Raw genomic sequence first — 24,570 nt, 5'->3', positions numbered from 1 at the left:
TTGAGGGGACTATGATTTAGTCGCCTGCTAGCCCATCGACGTCCTCTGTCTCTTCTTCCCAATGATTTAGTCGCCTGCTAGCCCATCGACGTCCTCTCCTCTGTCTCTTCTTCCCAATGCAGCAAGCTTCCCTTTCCATCCCTTGTTCACATGCCATTAGCACCACCCTTTTTGCCTCCTCATTAGCCTTAGGTAACACGCCACAAGTCACCCATGCTATATATTTACAAAGGGCATGCTCAAATGCAAACACTCAAGCACTCATGCAGGCACTGACACACACACACCCGAAGACTCGCCAACAAAAGCAACAAGATCACCACATCATGAGAATGCAAGGGCTGATTGTTATGCCTCTGATCCTCCTGTTCAGTAGATTTAATCTCAACCAAAACTTAAAAGTGACCCAAACTGATCACATATTTTCTAAAACTCTTAGTACTCTGCACAGTATGTACACATCATCAGTCTCTGTTTTTGTCCACACACTGCTGCTGCAAAGAATACAACAGTTTGTGCACGTCAAACAAGACTACTATTTTTGGTAAATTTGTGTTGCAAAAACAAGATGTTGAATGATGTAATAAACCAGATTGTTACAGAGAAGCTTGAAAAGAACAACTTCCATTCTTCGAGATTTAGATTGACAAATTTTCTGATAAGAAAAGGTTACTAGGACTACATTGAAGGTGAACATGAGGAGGCACCAGAGATAGCGGAGATTAATCCAACTGCTCTCTATAGATTAAAAATAATTTAAGGATTGGAATCAAGGAGCAAAGAAAGTCATGTATTGGCTTTTCTATCAGCATACATGACACTATGATTGGGCATACACAGGATGCCAAGTCACCTAAGGAGGCATGGGACACCTTGGTAAAGATGTATGAAACTAACACCAAGGCGTGAAAGATTCAGTTGAAGAATAAGCTTCATACTATGGAGAAGAAAAATATGTTTGTGAATGATTATGCCTTGAAGATCAAGGGCATTGTAGAATCCCTTGCATCAATTGGTGTTTTTGTTGATGATGATAATTAGGTGGAAGTGTGTCTACGTAGTCTCGAGCCACAATACAAGGTGTTCAAGACATCTATTCAGACTCAAAAGAACATTCCCAACTTCATATATTTAGTGTCAATGTTGATCATTAAAGAGAAGAATTTGGGTGAAGATTAACAATCTTCACAAAACAAAAAAAGTTCAGAGCAACAGCCTTCTTTACAAGTTCAGGTAGAGGACGAGGTAGAGGTCATGGACATGGCCAAGGTGGTGTGGCTAAACAGGTAATCAACACCAATGCGAAATGAAAAAGTGTAGCAAAATAATTACGCATCCTCTAGCAGAAATAATGAGGATACTGAGAGGTTGTTTGTTATGCAACATGTAGTTAATGCTCTATCTGGAAATGATGCAGCAGCATGTAAGGATGATGTATGGCATGTTGATTAAGGTGCTTCAAACCACGTGACAAGTCATGGTGAGTGGTTCAAGGAAATGAAGAGTCTTGAAAGACCAACAAGGGATGACACTGCTCATCAGATTGCCCATTTTGGAGATGTGCCATTGTCTATGCAGGATAGTAAGGTGAAGTATCTTGCAGATGTAATTCATGTTACAAAGAATCTGGTTTCAGTTGGCTAGATGGTTGAGCAAGGTTTGTAGGTCCGATTTAACCCTGATGGCTATTATGTAGAAGACTTTAAAGATAAGTGCAGGTTGGTTGCAAAAGGTAAGTGCAGGTTGGTTGCAAAAGGCAATAGATTGGGCAGAATGTTTACATTGAATGTAAATATGCCTGAAGTGAGTGCTGTAATGTTTGCAAATGGTTCATGAGTTGTTACAGATACATACATTTAGCATAAGAGAATTGGACATATAAATGTGCAAAGAATGAAGTCTATGCAGACTAAAGAAATTTTGGTAGGGCTACCTAAGTTTAAGGTTGAAGGTATGCAAAAAGTATGTGAAGCATGTCAATTTGGAAAGCAAACAAAGCATGTATTTAGACGTGACAAAAATGTGAGCAAGAATGTACTAGATGCAAATAGTATGTGAAGCATTTGGAAAGCAAACAAAGCATGTATTTAGACATGACAAAAATGTGAGCAAGAATGTACTAGATGTTGTGCATTCAGATGTATGGGGTCGTGCGAAGACTATGTCTATGGTGGGTGGCCGCAGGCACTACGTAACATTCATTGATGACCACATGAGAAATGTGTGGGTGTATTTCATGAAGGAGAAGAGTGAAGTGTTCACTCATTTTCAGAATTTCAAAATGATGGGGGGGCTGAAAAATAGATAGAAAAGCATGTGAAGTGCCTAAGGTCGAATGGAGGGGGAGAATATTTCTCCAATGAATTCTCTGAATTCTTGCGAAAGAATGGCATTTAGAGATAATTTACATGTAGATACACTCTGCCAGCAAAATGGAGTTGGTAGTAGGCAAAAAAACAGGCACACTATAGAGATATACGAGCATAGCTATTGGGTCGAGGCTGTGTCTATAAGAGTTTATATCATGAACAGGACTCCTACTTCAGCCATACATGATGTAATGCTAGAGGAGAAGTTTATTGGAAAGAAACCTAATTTGTCTCACTTAATTTTTTTTGGATGTATTGTATATGTGCATGTTGTACTAGATGAGTTGCGTACTAAGCTCGATTCAAAGGTATAAAAATGTGTATTTATTGGGTATTCCCTTGAGAAAAAGGGATATAAGTCAATATTAGGTAATTTGGGAAAAATCTCACATTTTGGGAATCAATTACTCCATATAGTTTTGGACATATCTTAAACATACTAACTCCAAATTTGTCGGAGATCATAGATTTAGATTCTACTCTTCAAGATCTTTCCGATGATATGTCACATGAGCGGGTTTTGACAAACTTTTGGACAAGTTCACCATGCTCCCATTTTTCAAATGGGAATGGGATTTTTCCCAAATTATCTAATATGGTGTTATATAGATGCTATAATCCTACTACACGTGAATTGAAGGTAAGCAGGAATGTTGTATTTGATGAGATGAGTAGCTGGTCTGCTACTGAAAAAAGATTTTGTTGGGGGCTGATGTAAGTGGAAACATAGTTACACAGAATGCAAGTTAGCAATCACAGTCATTGAGTGGACCTGTAGAGTTTTCATCCATTGGTTCTGTATAGACCATAGAGTGGTAGACTATATCATAATTTTAGTCTTTAAAATGTAGTTGGTACATCACATCAAGGCAAAGAGAAAGTGGTTGAGCACCTTGGTATGCTGATATTTATGGCATGGCATTCTCTTGTTTTGATGGAGAGTTGGCTCGGAGATGAGCGTTGATGAGGAGCTCGGGGTTCTAGCAATAAGGACACCTGGTGTGAAGAGGGCTATGGAAGCCATGAATGCAAAGTTGAAAAGACCTGAAAAAGTCAAAAACTCTGTGCAGAGGTTGACTTATAAAGGTTATGTGGCACCTCATTATGTCTATATGGAAAAAGTTGTGCAGGTTATAGAACTCACATGTTTTTATGAGGCTATTGGAAATGTGTGTTGGGAGAAAGCTATGGATGAGGAGATGGATGCATTGTATGGAAATGAGACTTGGGATTTAGTAGCATTGCCTGAAAGCAAGAAAGCCATTGGTAGTAAGTGAGTGTATAAGGTGAAACATTACAGTGATGGTAGCATAATCAGGTACAAGGCTAGATTGGTAGCCAAAGGATATGTGCACACACATGGGATTGATTATGAGCAAACATTTACCTCGGTTGCAAAGATGTCAACTATGAGAGCTGTGATTACGGTGGCTACAGCTAAAGGCTAGTTTTTACATCAGATGGATGTAAAAAATGTATTCTTGCATGGTGACTTGCAAGAAGAAGTGTTTATGGATCAACCACCTGGTTTTGAGAATACAAGAAAACAAGGGTATATATGTAAGCTTTGTAAGGCCTTGTATGGACTGAAGCAAGCTCCACAAGCATGGCATGACAAGATTGTTGACTATCTTGCCACTATTGGTTTTCATATGGCAGATGTAGATCACTCTTTGTATGTGCGCGCAAGAGTGATAAGGGTATTATGATCATCACCATCTATGTAGATGATCTTACTATTAGGGGTGACAAATTGGATGAGATTGAGCATGTGAAAAGTCTTCTTAAAAGGAACTTTGAGATGAAGGATTGGGAGATCCATGTTACTTTTTGGGAATTGAGATCATTCGCACACCTAATGGTATTTGGCTGCACAGAGACAGTATGTATTGGACATGTTGTCCAAGTATGGGATGACTGATTGTAAGTCAATCTCGGTGCCATTACATCAAAATGGCAAGCTTAGTGTGCAGATGTAGGTTATGTGTTGGAGGATCCCACTACGTACAGGAAGATTGTGGAGAGTTTGATGTATATCATGATCAGCAAGCCATATTGGACATGTTGTCCAAGTATGGGATGGCTGATTGTAAGTCAATCTCTATGCCATTACATCAAAATGGCAAGCTTAGTGTGCAGATGTAGGTTATGTGTTGGAGGATCCCACTACGTACAGGAAGATTGTGGAGAGTTTGATGTATATCACGATCAGCAGGCCACATTTGAGTTACATTGTTGGCTTAGAGAGCTAGTTTATGCAAGTTCCGCACAAACCACATCTTGGCAATGTGCGTCGCACACTTAGGTATTTGAGGGCCACTATTGATCTCGGGGGGTCACTCATAAATATGTAAGTGTAGCACGTGGGTTCAACAGAAGGGGTTTTTAAAATCATTTTTTTACACATCTTTTACTTAAAGAAGGGTACCATTTAAAGAGGATATTTATAGATTTAATAGAAAAAGGGTGTGCTTTATTTGTGAAAAAATTACAGAGAATTAGCCACTTGTTGGTGAGGATTGAAAGAATTACATTGACTTGTGAGGCTAATATAGATATCTTCACGAAGGATTGAAGATCATTGATTTGTGAAGACGGTAGCATCGTTTGGAGAGGTTTGTAATTTGAAGGAAAATTCATGGAGAAGCTGCTACATTAATTTAGCAAAAATAATAGTAAGCAATAAGCTTAACAAATATATAATGGCTATTGAAGATCGTTGGGAAAGTGTTAATGCGTGATATGGCTTAGTCCATAATGAGGCTTAAATCGTGAAAGTGCAGGTTCTTAAACCGTGAGACTGTAATTTGTGAGAAACCTGAACTCGTGAGATTGCAGGTTTTTTGGCCATGAAGGGTTATTCCGTGAGATGGCCTAATCCCGTGAGAGTTAATCCCGTGAAATGATGTTTCTGTGAAAGTGCAGGTCGTGAGATGGAATTCCGTGAAAGTGCAGGCCGTGAACTGGAATTTAGTGAGATGGAATTCCGTGAAAGTGCAAGCCATGAACTCGAATTCCGTGAAAGTGCAGGCCGTGAACTAGAATTTTGTGAAAGTGCAGGTCGTCAAATTGAATTCTGTGAACGTGCAGGCCTTGAATTCTGTGAATGTGCAGCCCGTGAACTGGAATTCCCTGAAGTGTAGTTTCGTGAGATGGAATTTTGTGAGGTTGCAAGTTTTGACCTTAATGGTTTTTTTTAATTTTGATTTTATGGGACAACTAGGTCCTGACTTGCGAGCAACAGGTTCTTGTGCACTTATTTCTCACATCTAGAGGGGTGACAGGAGCATTGTTATTTTGTTCTTGATGCGCTCATAAGTCTCCGTTTGCAGACGTGGGTATTGATTCTTAAATTTGTTGCTCAAATGTTATCGATGTAGTAGGGAAGATTGGTGATTGTTTGCTTGAACACACAAGCTCTTGTGTTGGTGCACACGAGTGGTTGAGTGATTTGCTTGTTGTTGCTTCGGCCTCCATTCTTGTCAAACTTTAGGTGAAACTATTGGGGTTGAAGTCGGCGGTGAGGTTTTCTTTACATTGTTCAATTTTGGCAACCATATGATGGAATTACCATCACAATATCCTTGTTGTTGAAGCACATGCAGAGGCACCCATCTTTGAAGAACATTATAAACTGGTGGTTGATGTGCTTGGTGTTGAGGCCTCCTTCTTTGTGCAAGCTTAGGGGACTTTGTGATGCGCTTGGGAATCCAAGACTTGGTATTATGCTGGTAGTACCCTTGTACTTACAGTAATGGTTTTGGTATCCACACTTGTTGACTTGGTGGAGTTCTTTGAGGAACTCGCATCGGCTTTTGTGGACGGTGTTGTGGAGTACTTTTCTTTTTCTTTGGACTATGAGTACTATTTTGAGAAAGAGGCTTTGATTGTCGAGGCACCAAAATTTGATTGGCACCTTCATAGTAGCCTTGAGCTACAAGTAGCTGTTTCTTCACCCACATCTTGATACTATTAAGATACCTTGATCGTTGGTTGTCTGGGTGGAGTTTTCTTTTGTGTTGATGTGGAAGGTTTGGGCCCCTCCTTGACTTTGGTTGGCGCTGAGGCTGCAGGTTTGAGACTCATGGACATTGTTGACGATGATGAGGCTAGAGTCTCTTGTGGAGTGGCTGTCGATGTGATGAGGCCTTTGAGCATGTGGTTGTCTCCTTTGGTGAGGTTCGTCAATGAAGATGCATAGGCTCCGAGGCCTTCCCTTTGAGTTCCTTGTTAGAGATAGAAGGTTGAGCTATGGGAACTTTTTCAAGAATAGTTGTTGATTGAGAGATTTTGGCATCGAACATTTTAGATGAGGATGGGGTTGAAGGAGTAGATGCTCTAACGGAGTAGGTTGTAGACATAGATGGTAGGTTATTGTGCAGAGGGGCTTCTGTGGAAGAGGCTTGTATACTCTTACATTTAGCATCATAGAAATCCATTAAAGTTGGATCCTCTTCCTTGCAGTATGGTATTGTTAACTTTTTGTCGCTGACCATCATGATGTCTCTATTGCTAGCAAAGCACAGTGGTGCCTGGGCAGCAACAATAGTCCATTTATGCCCCGAGATCAAATTTGCTTCCAGCACATAACCACACAAAACTTGTAATTAAGGAGATTAGTTTCAATATACATTGTATGTTCAAAGTAACCCAAACATAGCATGTCCAAGTCTTGTGTAAAGTTTATTCTTTTTGGATGGGCTGTGAGTGTTGGTTGACCTAACAAATCCCATAGCTCGAGGTTCATGAGATTGTGCTCTCGTGTTGGAGAAAGTTGTGCTTGAGGTCTCTGGGTGGAAAGAGGGCAATTCTGCCCTAATAACTACTTCATATATATGTTCAAAGAGAAAGAGATGCCACTTGGATGATATGTAGTTGACCCTCTCCCTTTTTCAAATGGTACTCAAAATTCTCCCCAACAAGTCCAAAGCCAACTAAGTTCCCTCTTTGAGTGGAGCTCCCCTTTCTCCATTTCCATCTTTCACCCTTCCTCAAGAATCCCATAGAATCTCTTGAATTCTTGCTAGGTACCCAGCTCATGGAAGAGATTAAACCATAGTGGCACACACAAGCCTTGGTGGTGGAGATAGATCTAGCCAAAAACCGTGTTGATTAATTTGGGAGATTTTATTTTCTCTCAAGAAATCATATACAAGAACCTCCCTAATGCTTGCTTTCTAGCAACCTTACACCACTAAAGGTGGAAGTATGTAACTCCTCCCCCCCTAGATGTTGATAAATAGGATGATGAAGAGCTCTCAGGCATCCTTTGGATTCAACAAATATTCCAAGAAGGAAATAGAAGAAATAGATTTTAAAAAGAAGGATGTCTTTTTTGGTGAAGCCTAAACTAGTCAAGCTAAAGAAGAGATTCTTCTAGAGTAAAGCCCCCTCCCAAAGGCTATAGACCTGACCAAAGGCAAAGAATCCTTGGATACCTATATGATTGAATGTCAGCACCTTACCAATATAAGTCAATCTCACGTTGGAGATATGAAATCCCAACCGTAGTCGAGAAGATGCTTTCAAGAAGACTCAAACCCCTTCCAAAATGCAAAGAAAATTATTAAAGTAAAAATAATCTGCTATAACACCAAAGGCCTCATAGACAAAAACATGGCTAATAATATCAAGGAATGGACTACATTGTTAAAGACCTCACCTAATTGCATATGACTTCAATATATTAAAGCCTCAGATGACACTCTTCAGAAAAAAATATAGTGAATTTCTAAGAACCGCGAATGATTTTGTACAAGACATGAAAGAGGAAGTGGTGACACTACTATAGGGGTTACTAAAGATGAATGAGTGAGCTTGGCAAACATGTAATTAGTGGATATCATGTCATTTGGGAAAAATGTTTCTTGCGAGAAAAACCAGACTAGTTTTTCTCGGCCATGAATATCCAAAGGATTTCACACCAACTAGTTAAGTCATCTTCTTTTAGAGAAATGCATGTGATTTGTCGTGATCATGTTAATGAGATGATGCAGTTTATCACAAATGTAAAGTTAAAGATTGGAAGTATGTGAAAATCTAGGATAGTTTTTCACATGTGTCTTTTGGTAGAAAGCAACAGTGTATGGCAAGTAAGTTTTATGTGCATAGATGATGTTAGTAGGGGGGGTAGATTTTGACTAGGGTAAGTTGGCATGAAAATATAATATTTTCATGTCAAAAGTTAAGTGATATGAACCATAGATCTATGCTTTAAGGCTCACTAATAGTTGATTTGGGGAGCTTGTCCTCTTTTTGGAGTTGGTTATTTCAAAGTGAGAAACCAAACAATTTTTTCATCCCCACATTAGGGAAAATTTGGACTCAAATTGGGCCCTTTAAGGATTGCTACACATTCTCTTTGTGCAAAAATGGGCTCAAGGTAAAATTTTTACAAATCAAATTAGAAGTGAGCGGAGTTTGTACATTTGGAATGTACTCTTCAAGACCTTTCCAATGATATATAGCATGATGGGCAATTTCGCATATTCAAGAAAATCCCAAATTATTGGAAATGTCTCGTAGAGTACATTCGAAACATCATTATGCTATATATCATTGGAAAGGTCTCGAATAGTACATTCCAAATGTCTAAACTTCTCTCACTTTTTAGTTGATTTGTAAAAATTTCACCATGAGCCCATTTTTACAGAGAGAATGTGTAGCAATCCTTAAAGGGCCCAATTTGAGTCCAAATTTTTCCTAATGACTGTGTTCAAAAATTTTCTTTGGGTAGTTTTATGGTTTCTAAAGCATGGTCATGTGTGTAAGTTCTTGAAAACTACCTTCTAGTATACCTTGAGCATACCAACTCCAAAATTGTTAGAGTTAATAGATTTGAAATCTACTTTTTAAGGGATTTCCAATGATATGCCACATTTGGGGGTTTTGATGTATTATATAGGTAAGGTTCACCCTGCATGGGCCCCTTTTTTAGCAAAGTCATGACATGGATCTTCCTAGAGGGCCCTTTTGGAGTCCAAATTTTGCCTAATGTTCTCTAGACCCATCACAATTTTTATTACATAGACATGGGACATGATTGCTCAATTGTTGAGCTGACTATGATCATAGTTACCCTAGACATGGAACATGATTGCTCAACTATTGCTTGAATCAGATCCTAGTTACCCTAGACATGTGGTACTTGACAATGCACTGTGATTAGCTTCAATATTGTGTATAAAGGAAGATTTTACTATAGTCTCCCCATACCAATTAATTGGTTCGCAATAGCATCACTAGCAATAGCAGTTAGAAAGAAGTTAGTCCATTAGTGCTCTCAAAGGATGTTCTAATTGATTTGGTTGTTTCTTAAGTGTAATAGTTAGGGAAAATGTCTTGTTTGGAGCACATAGTTTTCCCAAGCCTACCTTGAGGTTATCCTTGATTTGGATGGGTTGTGTTGTTGGAGACCTTGTAGGTCCATTTTAGACAACAGGAGTCATCAGTAGGTTCTTGAAGTAACTTGTATTCTGAAGGGTGTTCTTGTGTTGCTTCCATCCTTTCCTTGCCCTTGGAGCAGACATCCGTTAAGATTTTCTGTTTTACTCCATTATGGGTCTACATATGTAATTTTTACTTAAGATGGTTCTTGTGGATCTAATGCAAGTTCTTGTGGTTTCTCAGTTCCACTATTGGTACAATTTTGGGCTACCATTCCATTCAAACATTCCCCTTTCAAGGTTTATTCTCATGTTTTGGTATTGAGTGTTTTATTCTCTTTAAAACCTAGATCAAGTTGTTCCCTTGATAGTATCCTTGGGATTCTAAACTTTTATTGCTATCCACTACCTTTTATGGTGCTGGTGGTTGACAATGTTTTTTCTTTCTGTTGGGTGTTTTTTCTGGTTTGACACTTATGGTAGAGGCTTCTGCTTAGAAGCTTAGCAGATGTGTCCATATTCCCTTATTAACATTGTAATTTCAGAATCCATATCTATTTTTGTACTTTAGAGTACCCTTTTCTCCTTTAGAATTATTTTGGTGCCCATTGGTTTCACCTTGAGATACTTGACGAAGACTTACCATGTTGAGTGGATCTTTCCTTTTGTCTTCTTCTCTTTTTTTTTGGGTTTTTCCAGGCATCCCTTTCCATCTTCTTGATGTGTACATAGCATGAGTATTGCACTTGTAACCTCTTTTCAATATTCATAGATTGATTTCTCTATTTTCTATCTTCTCTCTCACACTCGAGTTGTGTAATCTAGTTAGCCCAATTGATGGTGCATCTAGATGCATTAATCCAACCTATTCTCAGCAACATCTCTTCCTATCTCCAATAGAAGAAGAGGCTACGAAGATTGCATCAAATATGGCAATTCAACCAACAAAGTTACGTCTATTTTGATCTCCCTACTACCACTTCGTTTGGTTTAAGATTGGGTTGTGATGTAAGCAAGGGCACTCATGGGGATTTGCTTTGTTGAGATATCGATCTCAACTAGTGCTATGGCGGCGGACATTGATGACCTGCCTGGGTGATAGCTTCGGCGTCTACACCACTGGCATGGTTGGTGGGTGATATGCAACTAGTGGGATGACAAGCTATGTGACAACCATTTTGGATTACTAGAGACTGGCATAGTTATAGCACCAGCTTATTTAGTTGGGTTCACATTATGGACCGACCCTTGTATGTTGTAGTAGTTGAGTACTAACCCATATAGTGAGTACTCTTATCTTTATGTTATGTTGGTTGAGTAGAGAAGAAAAAGATAGAAGAAAATTTAGCTATCCATCTCTCTCTTGTGTCTTGCTCTCTCTTGTGTGTGTGTTTTCTTGCTAGGGTGTGAAGCTCTCCCTCTCCCCCCCACATTCTCTTTATGGTATCAGAGCAGCCTGGTTCCTGGGTGAGAGCTGAGGCAAGCAAGAGGCAAGAACAAGCAAGGAAGGAAGCGAAACTACACAGGTAAGAGCACCATCATCTCTTTCCTCTTCTTGGTTTAGGTACAACACCCCCTCAGTAGCTTTTGGAGCTACACATCTCTCATTAAGGAGTTGTCTTTGTAGGAGCGGACCTTCAAAGCAGGTATATTGTCCTATTGGATGGAGGTTTTTTAGCTAGATTCGCGTTTAGGGTGTGTTACAGGCCCCGTTTCGTCACTGTAGGATATTTTTGACAGTTTTTTGGAAGTTTTGGTAGAGAACTATTTCTGCTCAAAATATGGTTATTGCAGTGCAACTGTGCATTTTGGAATTGCAAAAAGGGTTTGCACATGTATTGTTGATACTAGGTGTATGTACATGTACTCTGGTCGATCTAGGTAAGACTTTTAGCCAACAGTGATGGAGCCTTGGGACCGTAGCCTTAATCTCCATGGGATGGGACCTTATGACTGAAAACCTATTAATAAAGGGCTTTAAAAAAATAGTCATCACTCTACAGCTGCTTAGCGGTTCTTAGATACTCTTTTATGAGGTCTCGCGTCCATGGCTTACCTCTCTGCAGGGTGGTGACCTACTTTTATATTTTTAGAATCAAAACAAATGCTTATAATAATCACTGAGTAGTTTATTTTATGAGACTAGATAATAGCTAGAGATGGTTTCACCAAAGTGATAGTGTGTCAAGTCTAAGGTCATAACCAGAGGCATGCTTTTTATTCCATCTTAGTTTAGATCAAATTTAGACCAACCTTAATATTACCCTTATCTTAACTAGAAACTTCTCATAAACCACAAATAGACAAAGAAGCCAATTATTCTTGTGAGCACAAAAAAGCAAAACGAGATGATAATCATATAGCCATATTACAACACACCAGACACTAGTTTTGTTATATCCAACTTGGTGAAGAAGTAGAATGTGGGATAGAGTAAAAGATAGAGTGCTGAAGACGTAGAGGTCAAATGGTTGGTGAGATCATGGGTGATATGCAGCCAGTGGGATGACAGGCTGTGTGACAGCCATTCTAGAGACTGGCATAGTTATAGCGCCAGCTCATTTAGTTGGGTTCACACTATAGAGAACCCGTGTATGTATTGGTTGAGTACCTTTCATATTATGTGTACTCTTATCTTGTATATGGTGTGTTGAGTGTTGAGTGAAGAAGAAGAAGATTTTTCAGCCTCTCACCTTGTGTGTTCTCTACTAATGGAAGTAGCAAATCATAATCGTAATCTCTTCACAAGTCATGATCAGTATTAAAAACACAATGAAGAAGAACCCAAAGATGTAAAAGAATTGGTTAGGCCATATTGAGGTGAGGATGAAGAAGAGCTCCAATGGAACACGACCCTAAATGGTAATATGATAGCTACATGTAACAAGCTTGCTCTGGAATTTATCTCGGATTCTTATTTGTTCTTACTAGATATTCAATAACTATTTTTAATACCCAAAATAACTTTCAATAAAGACCAATGGTATAGAGATTCCAAACCACAAGAATACCACTGCAAACATGGTACCAAAAGGCACTGCTCTAGAAAACTTTTCACCCCAAATCAACACATTAAGGATAAAGAAGAGAGTGAAGGCAACATGAGTAAATATGAAGGTTGTCTTCAATGTTTTTTCATGAGATAAAAAGGCAAAGAAACTAACATCAAGACCAGCATTGACTATGATACGCTCTACAGAACCATCAGGCAACGTCGTGAATGTTGAGATATCGAGTTCATCTAGTGAGGCGGTGGACACCGATGACCTGCTTGGGGGATAGGCCCCACACTTACACCACTGGCATGGGTGGTGAGATCATGGGTGATATGCAGCTAGTGGGATGACAGGCTGTGTGTGACAGCCAGGGATTTCACTGACGTAAACGAAAACATGTGAACATGTTAATAACACAAAAAATCTTGTGATCACATGTTATATTCACAAAGCTTTCATAAGGGCCTAAAAAAATTATCTTTGTCAAGCATAAAAAATCTTCTTAGGTGGCCACTCACCTGCTATTATGTGAAGATGGTAACATGAGAACATGTGAATAGCTTATTCCCATGTGTAGCCAAGCTTTTAAGGGGTTCCCAAATGGCAAGTGACCTGTTATTTTGTGAACGGTAATATGAGAACATGTGAATAACTTGTTCACATGTGTTATTATCACAAAAAATCTTGTGATCACGTGAATATTAAATCCCTGGTGACAGCCATTCTAGAGATTGGCATAGTTATAGCGCCACAAGATTTTTAAATATCTTGTCACTATTGGCTTTCATGTAGCCAATACAGATTTCTCGCTGTATGTGAGAACAGTGATAGAGGAGTTGTGCTTGTTGTCATCTATGTAGATGACCTAATCATTACGGGGGACCATGATGGAGAGATATTTGATGTAAAGATCTTGCTTAGATAGAAGTTTGAGATGAAGGCTCTCGAGGAGCTCAGATATTTCTTGGGTATTGAGGTGATTAGGTCACCACATGGTATTGGATTACTACAAAGACAGTATGGCTTAGACACGTTGTCCAAGTATGGTATGATATGCTGTAAGCCTATCTCAGTGCCATTGGATCAGAATGGCAAGTTGAGTGCAGATTCAGGAGAGATTTTGGAGGATCCTAATATGTATAGGTGCATAGTAGGAAGCTTGATCTACATGATGATCACCAGGCTAGATTTGGGCTATGTTGTTGGGTTGGTGAGTCAGTTTATGCAGGTTCCTTGGAAGCTGCATTTGGATGCATTGAGACGCATACTGAGATATGTGAGGTCTACTTTGCATTGTGGACTATTTTATGAAAGTGGGACAGAGATATGTGTACATGGGTACACACATGCTGATTGGGCTGGTAGTATCTCAGATAGAAGATCTACTAGCACTACAAGGGATCGGGCTCATACCCGCGCTTCTAGCCGCTAAAAATGACTTGTGGAAAAAAAGTAACGGGTCCGTGTATCAGCGCGTGTATCATCGCAGCCAGAGACATGCGTGTAAAAGCGCGTGTATAGAACTAGTCAGACGCGGTGATACACGGGTGTATACACGTGTTTTGTCAGTTTAGCTGCGCTTATACATAAGTATTTCACAGAGTTTTCGCATATTACATGCGACTTTTCTAGAGTTGACGTGTCTATACACGCGTATTTCACAGAGTATCTGCGTATATACACGCAACTTTTTGCAGAGTTGACGCATCTATACAGGCAAACAGAGAGCAAAAAAAAAAATCCAAAGAGTGCTATTTGGTACCTGAATGTTGTTCCAGCATTCCAGCACCCAATAACACTCTCTGGATTTTTTTTGGGGTGCATTGAAACATCCCAGAGACCTCTACACCATTATTTATTGTAATAAATAATGGTGTATGTCCTTGATCGTGTGACTCTTAGGCTTTCCATTTGATTCAGGAGGCCTCTACACCGTTATTTATTATAATAAAATTTGGAGAGTGAGCTGGAGTTCTAGTTGCTAGAGAATGAAATGGAAGGCATGGGAGACTAAAATGCCTACAACCTCTCAGGTCTTTCTATAGAGAGTGTGCATGGGAGCCTTACCTATAGGATCGAGGTTGGTATAGAGGAATTTTTACTAGTGGATGTTTTCCTAGATGCAAGACTGATTTGCAAGATGGAAAGCATGCATTTTGGGATTTCCCTACCATTAGGAGTGCTTGGACCAAGATTGGGAAATGGATTTATAGTAATTTACGGGTACAAGGACAATGGCGGGACTCTTTATTAGGGAAATGGATAGCTAGTGTTGGAGATGTTGATTTGATTTTTAATAAAGTCAGGTTTTGTTGTTTGTGGGAGATTTGGGATTCCATGAGTTGTACTCTATTTTAGAAGGCTTGTGACATAGGAATTGATGTGAATGGGTTGATGCATAAGTGTATATGTATGTGCTAGTCCATATGTTTAGTTAACAAGCTGAATGGGGTGGAGCTGGTTCAGATCATTCAAGCCCTACAGGCAACCATCACTTGATCTTTTCCTCTAGGAGAGACCTTCATTCATACTTGCCTTTGCCTAACTGTGTGGTGTTTTTGCTTTCAGGGCTTTGTAACACTGAAGTTGGAGTCTAATCCAGCCAAGTATGGACCTAAAACTAAGAGAAAGTACAAGAAGGTGAAGAAAATAGACTACACTTTTGTTGCCTTTAGTGAGAACCCAGTGGGCACTAGACCCACAATCAAAATATGGTCCAAAAAAGGGGATGTGTTGGAGAAACAGGAACCTATAGGATGCGCCACTAAGGCTATGGTTGAAGCCTAAATTCTTCTTAGTTATCAGATGTCTTGGGAGAAATCCACTTTTGTGTCTGAGGATGATAGATGGGATTTGATTTGTAGCTTGAAAGATAAAGTAGCTGTTGTAAGTCTGATATGATGCAAGGCTTTTTGATATATATATATATATATATATATTGGTCCCAAAAAAATATGTCCTCATTTTATCACATTTTGCAAGGAGCATTTTTAAAGACATTCTAAGGTTTTCACTCATGTAGTAACACCACATTTCTAAGTTTAATCTAGGTATCTCGAGGGTTTACCATTGTCCAGATTGGGAATTGCATTGAATTGGAGCTTTATTATTTCACCTCAACGTAAGGGCTAATCGGCCCCCTCATATCTGGTAGCCGAGAGTGGGCTTGCATGGGTGTGTACACCATAAGTGCAGTGCATCCTTGCTGTCTCCATCAAGAAGAGCAACACTGTAGCAACGTTGCAACTGCACGGGTATCCTAGAAGGGGCAAGTAAATACAAGGGGTCCTCATCACTAGCAAAGGTATCATCAAAGCTAGTGAATGAAGTAGGAGGAGGAGCCCTTCTTAAGTCTTTGTCTTATACTAGGGAAACTACCTACAACTTACCCTTTTAACTACTGGATGATACATCCATCATCTAGAAGTTTTTTACACCCAACACATCATCTAGAACTTTCTCACACACCCAATATTTCCTCTGGTGCCCACAAAATCACTTTCATGAATCCACCATATTGTAACAAAGTATAGTTTAGGATGCACATGTATATGGGATGGGTTAGGTGTATGGGATTAGGTTCATTTTGCACACTTTTAAAGAAATCAAGTCCATTGTGTACTCAAAAGCTAGAACCTCCTCTCACCATGCCCAGCCTAATTCTTTATACCTCACCCAAGCCCCACACCAATTGGAAGATGCGGTGCACCCCTAGCCTGAACCTGAGCCCCAACCTAAGCCCTCACATCAACCTCATCCCCAGCCTTGACCGTAGCGAAGACACCACAAATAGAGATGGAGGACATGTACTGTGGCCTTGCAGAAAATCAGGCACTATCAAAAGACAATACACAGCTTAATTCCTAAGGCAACATTATTGAGAGTCATATGAGAAATTCCTAACAGCTTAAGGTTAAGGGGAAACCACAAATTTTGGGCTCAGCACAAGGAGATTGGTAGTTGCCATACTGATGGACAACACAAGAAAAGGATACTTTGTAGGTGGCTACGGAGGCTTTCCTAGTAGATATGTTTGGTGATACCTTGATAGCAAGATTGATAGAGGAGAGAGTAGAGATTCGATGCTTACAACTGTTTCCATCAATCTGCACATAAATCTTTGCTTCACTATTCCACACAAAACTCTTTGAAAAAAAAATGTGTACAACAACCTTTGAAAACTGTAAATTTCTCCCATAAATCTACATATCAACTTGTACACTGCATAAGAACCAGAAATTTGTGCACAGCAACCTAGAAGACTCGCAAAGTAATATGAGTTTCTGCACCAAATCTTGCACAGCAATCTAAAATTTCTACACCAAATCTCGCACAACAATTTGAATTTTTTACACTAAATTCTGTAAAGTTCTTGAAACTACACCAAGATTCTGCACACTTTCTTAAAATTGCAGCGCAAAGTTTTGCACAACCACTCGTCTTCTTACAATATTCCTTCAAGAACTCAAAGATTTGGCAACCTAGGATTTCACTCTTGAAGAAATACGGGCTCTAAGGATTAATGTCTAAAAAACTATGCTCCCGAAGCAAGATAATGCAAGAGATCATTGAAAACTGGTTGTTAAAACTTATGTAAATCTTAACTTTGAAAATCAAGAAGATTTCAAAAACTGAGGATCAAGGAGATCAAGAACTTCAAGAAATCACGTAGTAAAGTGGATTAGGGTTCTGAAAATAGTGATTAATACAAGTTAAAAAATGATTAACATAAATTTTATTGCTAATCTTCTCAAATCAAGAAATTAGCAAACCTGAAAATTGTGTAAAATCAATTCTGAAAATTATCATGATCAAGAAAGTGCATTGTGTAAACTGAGTTAACAACAATCAAAAAATGATTGTTATCCTAATCTAAGCCAACAACTCTAATACTAATGAAAGAAAGCAACATCTAGCTTAGCCTTGGATTAGCTTAATTAGCTTGGATTAGCCTAATTAATTAATTAGTCTTGGATTAGCCTAGTTAATCTAATTAGTCTTGGATTAGCTTAATTAATCTAATTAGTTTGGATTAGCCTAATTAATCTAATTAACTTAGCCTAATTGTCTTAGAGCACATGCCTTTTATAGTTGCAAGGCCCATGTACCGTAATCCTACATGTAAATGACCCTAAGCCCATACACCCAACGGATCCCAAATACATGTGCATCCTAAAATATACTTTGTTACAATACAGCGGATTCATGAAAGTGATTTTGTGGGCACAGGAGGAAATATCGGGTGTGTGAGAAATTTCTAGATGATATATTGGGTGTGTGAAAAACTTCTTGATGATGATGGATGTATCATCCATTAGTTAAAAGGGTAAGTTGTGGGAAGTTGCCCTTGTATAAGACAAAGACTTAAGAAGGGCTCCTTCTCCTGCTGCATTCACCAGCTTTGATGATACCTTTGCTAGTTCTGAGGAGGGCCCTTGTCATCTAGGATAGCCGTGCAATTGCAACGTCGCTGCAGTTTTGGTGTTACTGATGGATGATGCACTGCACGATGATGCACTGCACTGCACTTTAGCTGGAAGAGGAAAGTAAAGGGAAGTTGGTGTTGGCATGTGGCCCTTTCATCAAGCGGGCTGCCTCATCGTAGGCCTTCGCAGGCTCTGGAATGTGCCCAATCATACCCTTGTCTTCCTGCGCACAAAGTAGTAGTACACACACATGAAAGATGTCAGAAACTCCTCTTGCGAATAGTGCTGCACCAAACCCAAGAGCCCTCTATCGAACTCCCCTATACGCCCTCTTGGGTGGAGTTGGCGTCTATGTGAGTGTGAGAGAAGAGACGAGAGAGAGAGCCCCTCAGGAGTACCTTGTTCTTTTCTTATGATGGCCGTGTACGCGCGCATGCTCTTGGCTGCCTGCCAGCCCTTACTGAAACAATAAAGCTCCGATTCAATGCAATTTCCAATCTGGACGATGGTAAACCCCCCCTCCAGAGACCTAGATGCTCCTTAAGAAATGTGGTGTTACTGGAACATGGAACACTGTTCACGAAAAACATTTTTTACAACCAATACAAAAACCTTTGGTTTTAACTATGCTAAGGTTTTCAATTAGATGAATAATTCAAAACCTCTTTTTCAAAATCTCACACTTAAAAAAAAATGTCATTTGAGTATCAACCATTTTTAAAACTTATTTTTAAATATCTAACATCGCTTTGCATTTCAAAAAATAAACATTCAAAAAATTTGTATGGAGGCATCCTTCCATGCCTCCATAGCTTGAACAACATTAAAATATTCCACATTTGGACCTTCAATTGATATATGCAACAATGATTCCAAACTACTCATCTAAAGTTTTTTTCTTCAACACATTTTGATGTTACTTTGTGTCGAAAAACCCCTTTCACAAATTATCGTACTACAGCACACTCTCGATTATGGCAATTTGACTCAAGAACAATAAGTTTGCATGTTTTTCCTTAAGAAAAGTATTCCAACCTATGCATGTCCAAGTTTCACGCAAAGGGAGTTTTTTCTAATCCAAATCTGCTTGCACTTTGAAATTCCTTTTTTATGCATCTCTCATCCACAAGGTTTACACGCATTTCTCCACTGACTGTCTCTTTTGGCCATGCATAACATAAACAAGTTGGCCAAGACCACATTGTCTACAAATCTTTGCTTTAAGGAATCTATTAGCAATGTCCAATACTCTTTTTGAAACCCTATTGCAATTACAAGGTCAGAACCTATGGCACACCTCTCAGTTTTAACTCCTCTATGAAATGATCACCTTTGATGGATGCTCTACGTGCCGCAAGTTGACCATTGTATCCATACTTGGGGATCAAAGGAAAACCCTTGTTTTATCATACTGCCATGCATTCATGTCAGTCAAAGGATCCACACTATATTTGAGTTCCATAGCACCAATTGTTGTACTTACCAAACTAGAAACTACCGTGACATCAACAAAATCATTTTGAATAGCAAGACTCAAGTGTGTAACATGCTCTAGAAAGTCGCAAAGAAAGTGCAAACTATATATGAACTCAAATGTGCATACTCTCTAAAAAAGAGCAAAATTCTCAACCTTGAGAAATTCTAGCAAAAGCTCCAAAACCTCAATTATAGTACACATCACCCTATGCCGACTTAGCAAACAAACTTTATGAATACCCTTCATATGTAATGTAGGGAAATCAAACTCTTCTTCCAATTTAACTAATTTAGCACCGGTAACGAGATAGGCTTAATCTCTTTTGCAAGTCACACCCTACATAGGGTTTACTTTGTGTGAGCCATGAATTAAAAAGAAAATAAACAAGAAATGAACAAAACGAGGGAAACTTTTGTTAATATAGTCAGTCAAGAGCTTAAATCCGTCAAATTTGATGGAATTTTAAAGGAAAAAGCCACGAGGTTAATAAAGAGAGTCACATCAACAAGCTACACGTTTTGAGTTCAAATAGAAAATACTTTTTGTTATCTTTAAAATCTAGTCCCAATCTTAAAAAATAGGTGAATCTATTATAATATAACAAAAACATGATCTTTTAGATCCTAAAAGAGAGAGAGAGCTAATATTTTATAGTTGTTTTTGCACTTTTCCTTGATTCACGGAGCAAACAGAGAGCCCTTATAGGGCCCATTTTTTAGTCCATGTTTTTCCTAATGCCTTTCGTGTTATAGGAGTTTATTTTTACTTGACTCATTTTCTTTGAGTTTTGGAGGGGCTTTGAGTCTTTGTTTGCGAGAGATTCTTCTCGAGTGTGGTTAGGATTCCATATATCCAACCTGAGATTGCCTTCTACTGCTAAGGTACTAGCATTCGTTCATGTAGGTATCCAAGGATGCTTTGCCTTTAGTCACGTCTAAAGCCTTTGAGAAAGGGCTCTAATTTAGAATAGGATCTTCTCAAGCTTGACTAGTTTAGACATCACCAATAAAGATATCCTTCTTTTTAAAATCTATAACCTCTAACTTCTTCTCCATAACCTCTTCTTCATCATCCTATTTATCAATATTTGGGGGAGAGGGGTCTCATACTTCCATCATTAATGTTGTAAGTTTGCTAGAAAGAAAGCATTAGAGGGAGGTTCTTTTATATGATTTCTTAAGAGAAAATAAAATCTCTCAAGATTCAATCAACATGGTTTTTGGCCAGATATATCTCCACTACTAAGGCTTGTGTGTTCCACTATGGTTTAATCTCTACCATGGGTCGAGTATCTACCAAGAGGTTCTATAAGACTCTTAAGGAAGGGTGAGAGATGGAAGTAGAGAAAGGGGAGATCTACTCAGATAGGGAACTTAGTTGGCTTTGGACTTTCTTGAAAGAATTTTGAGTACCATCTGAAAAAGGAAGAGGGCTAGTTAAAGATTGTCCAAGCTATCTCCTCATTGAACATAAATATGAAGTAGTTTTTAGGGAGGAATTGCACTCTTTCTACCCAAAGACATCGAGTTTCCCACACTACAATAGAATGAGGGTTTAGCAGCAAAAATTGCAACGCTTTTATAACTAGAAGGGTGCGGAGATGTCGGGCCTATATCGCTCCTAAACACACTGCTATTTTTGCCGTGCAGGTTCGTTGCTCAACATCAAAACTAGCAACGATTTTTCGCTGCTCAACAGCGAACCTACTACATAATAAAACAATCTGAGAGAGATTGGAGAGTCTGCACAAGACTCCCCAGTCTGCCCCGACTCTTTTTTTGACATAGTAAAACTAACATAACTTCACATCATCATGGACAAGTGTAATGTAAAACTTACAAATACCAAAAATAAAAGACATTTGCAAACCAGGGTTTTAGGAATGTCAAAATTCAATAACAATAGTTGGTGGATTACATAAGTCTATGTTTCCAAAAAACTCATATACAAGATAAAGCGTAATAAATACCTATGTAGCTAGGGGACATCTAGAACTCATGTTGTCCGATTGGTATTGTTCCTTGCAGCTCCAACCCCTTTACTTCTCACATTTCCATTGCTATTGGCATGGACATTGGCACCACCATTTCGAGTTATATGATTCTAAAACATAATAAAACTAACACAAGTGAGAATCAATTTTGTAAAAAAAAGAGGTTTAAGATTAAGGAATGTACTTACTTGCCATGCTTGCCAAGCATCTCCTCCAATAATAATAATCCATCCTTCATCTTGCACCCTATCAAATAGATCTTGCAAACCCCGTTGTAATGCAAAATCATATTCCTCTTGCATAGGGGGTGGTCCACTGCTTCAAGCTTTAGTTCTACAAACAAGTGAATATTTTAGAAACTTGTTATTTAAGATAACCTTCTTTAATTAAAAGATAAGATATAATTTGAGGCTAATATATACTTACAAATATTGTTGGGATATCGACTCCTCCTTCACGTATAACATCACACCTCAAGTTATTTGCCATCTCTCCAAGAAAAAACATAAATACTTAAAATTCTTATGTATAGGAAGCTGAAGAGCGGTTCTCTCTACCATGCAATATAGTGTCATAGAGTACTACCGATCAACAAATGTGTTGAGAAACACAATGTCAATCCGAGGACTCGACCCGATTAGTGCATTAAGGCTTATCCCTTGCGGGAGAGCTCACATCATTAGGAACTCAATGGAGTCTTTTTGGGCCCTTTAATTTGCCATGAGGTTATGGAAACGTTTAACTTTTTGACAAATAGGAGCCCGCCATGTAAGCAAAAACCATTGGTGATTAAGAGAGGTGTAAGAGTGGTCAAAGGGTGCACTTTTTTCCCCAAAAAAGGGGGGCAATTTTACAATTTTTGAACCTCCATAACTTCTACATACACGCTCCGATTTGAGCGAAGATTACAGATCCCTGATCCACGCATCAAGAGCTTTCCATAGATATGTTACATGATATGGTTTTATCCGCTAGATTTTAAATTCCGTTTTCCCTCCAAAATTCAAATTCGAATAAAGTAGCCGTTTTGAAGCTTTAAATTAGAAAACGTTTCTTCTTAAGAGAAAATGTTTGACTCCCTTAAACTGCCAAATAAAAGGGCCCAAGAAGACTCCATTGAGGTCCTAATGACACGAACCACCACTTGACGATTCAACCATTCAACACCTCAATCAATCTCTCAATCCCTTAAATCCACTACACTAATCAAGAGAACAAGCAATGCATGGCAATCTCTTAATCCCATTCAAACATTGATTAAATCTTAGCTTTCCCTAATGCCAACAAACCCATAAGTGTGCATCTACTAACCCACAAGCTTAAGCAAGCATAGAATGTAACATTCACAAACCCACAAGCTCATAGAGAGAGTCTATCCATGAATAACTCATTGCCAATGAAGTGGGCAAGAGCTTGCATCAATGGAGACTACACACACACATACTACAAGCATGCATACACAAGAGAAAGAAAGAAGCATTCAACTAATCATAGATTAATCTACTTCAATGATGCTAAAATAGATTAAGAGAAAGAAGTGGAGCTATACTCATTGGAGCTTCATGCTCATTAGAGTACAATGGAGAGAGTTAGAGAGTTGCCATAGCTTGAGAGCTCAAGAGCTTCACTCAATAGCTTATGAGAATGGCCAAAAAAAGTCCCCTTTCTTTAGCTAACATCTCTTTTGTAGAGATGTCACTAACCCTAATCCTAGGCCTCTTTCACACATGGGCGGACAACCCCATAAGTGAGCCTTGCTTAATACACTTAGAACTCTCATTTAGAACCCACATTGGCCTAAAATGATTTACATTGCACTTCGGCACAAAAATATGGAAAAATTATGTGCGTCTTTATGTTCCCATGGCTACAATCCCGCTCGCTCGCATTAATTGCTTCCGGTCTCCTTCCATAATCCGTGTTCCCGTGAGTGTTCCCGTGGAACATTCCCCCCTTCCTAAATCGTGCACGTCCTCGGGGGCGGTAGAAACAAAAGCTGCAAAAAAAATGGAAGACAAGTAAAGCCTTTTATTGAAAAAAAAATAGCAATGACAATCTCACACGTGAGCATGCAAGTGAAAGGCCGATTAGAGTTTTAAAGAGTGCTAAAAGAAGCGAGTAAAGACTAGTCAAAGTGAGACTAAGTGGTAGATAGTGCTATGCAAAGGCAAATGTGTTTATACACTATAGGTTATGACCGCATTCTCAATGTCCTACAAGTGTTTAAGCTATTCCTAAGTGGCAACCCTACTCCTAAATATAAGCCATGCTGATTGGACCTTTCTTTCTTTCTTTTTTTCTTCTTCTTTTTTTTTTGTAAAGAGCAAAATATTAAAGAGAATTATTATTCTTAGCTTGATAATAAAGAGGAAGGTTCCATCCCCATGAGACCCAAGCAATGGCCAAGAGACCTCCGCCAAGAGAATCTAAAGGCCGCTAAGTATCTCAAGGGCGACAGACCCTTTTCTTTCTTTTTGACATAAGGAGTACCCCATGAAGATGAGGGCATCGGTCTCGAGGGCCCATAATGTACCCAAGAGTCCTACCAGCATCTATCAAGGTGATAGAGTCCTTGTAGGTCTTCTTCTTAATCTTTTAGACGTCAGTGTTCACCCCATGGAAACCAAGGCATCGGCCCGAAGGTGCTAAAACAACCCAAGGTCCTACTAAGCATCTCACATGGCTGTAGACACATCATGTCTCAAGTCACTTCTATATATTTCTAGGGCATGTGTTTCATAAATTTTTGTTTATCGTAGCACCTAGTCCATACCTAAGAGGTAGCTACCACTAGGGATAACAAATATACTTCTAGAGCATAAGAACTTGGCATACTCCGTTGGTATATGTCTTACACCATCTTCAAATAGAAATACCTTCTACTAAGTCCTCTAAGAATCTAGAAATCACTTGCCACATAGTAA

The 24,570-nt window shown here is 39.0% G+C and overlaps 1 pseudogene; it reads right to left on the bottom strand.

The window, feature by feature from the left end:
• Positions 1–12,029: 12,029 nt before the first annotated feature.
• LOC147606507 (transmembrane 9 superfamily member 6 pseudogene) lies at positions 12,030–21,841 on the bottom strand (annotated as a pseudogene).
• Between the last annotated feature and the right edge of the window lie 2,729 nt (positions 21,842–24,570).

This window comes from Cibotium barometz, chromosome 57 (genome assembly GCF_041138505.1).
Source record: "Cibotium barometz isolate CiBa-2024 chromosome 57, ASM4113850v1, whole genome shotgun sequence".
Lineage (NCBI taxonomy): Eukaryota > Viridiplantae > Streptophyta > Polypodiopsida > Cyatheales > Cibotiaceae > Cibotium > Cibotium barometz.
This window is presented reverse-complemented; position numbering and strand designations above follow the sequence as displayed.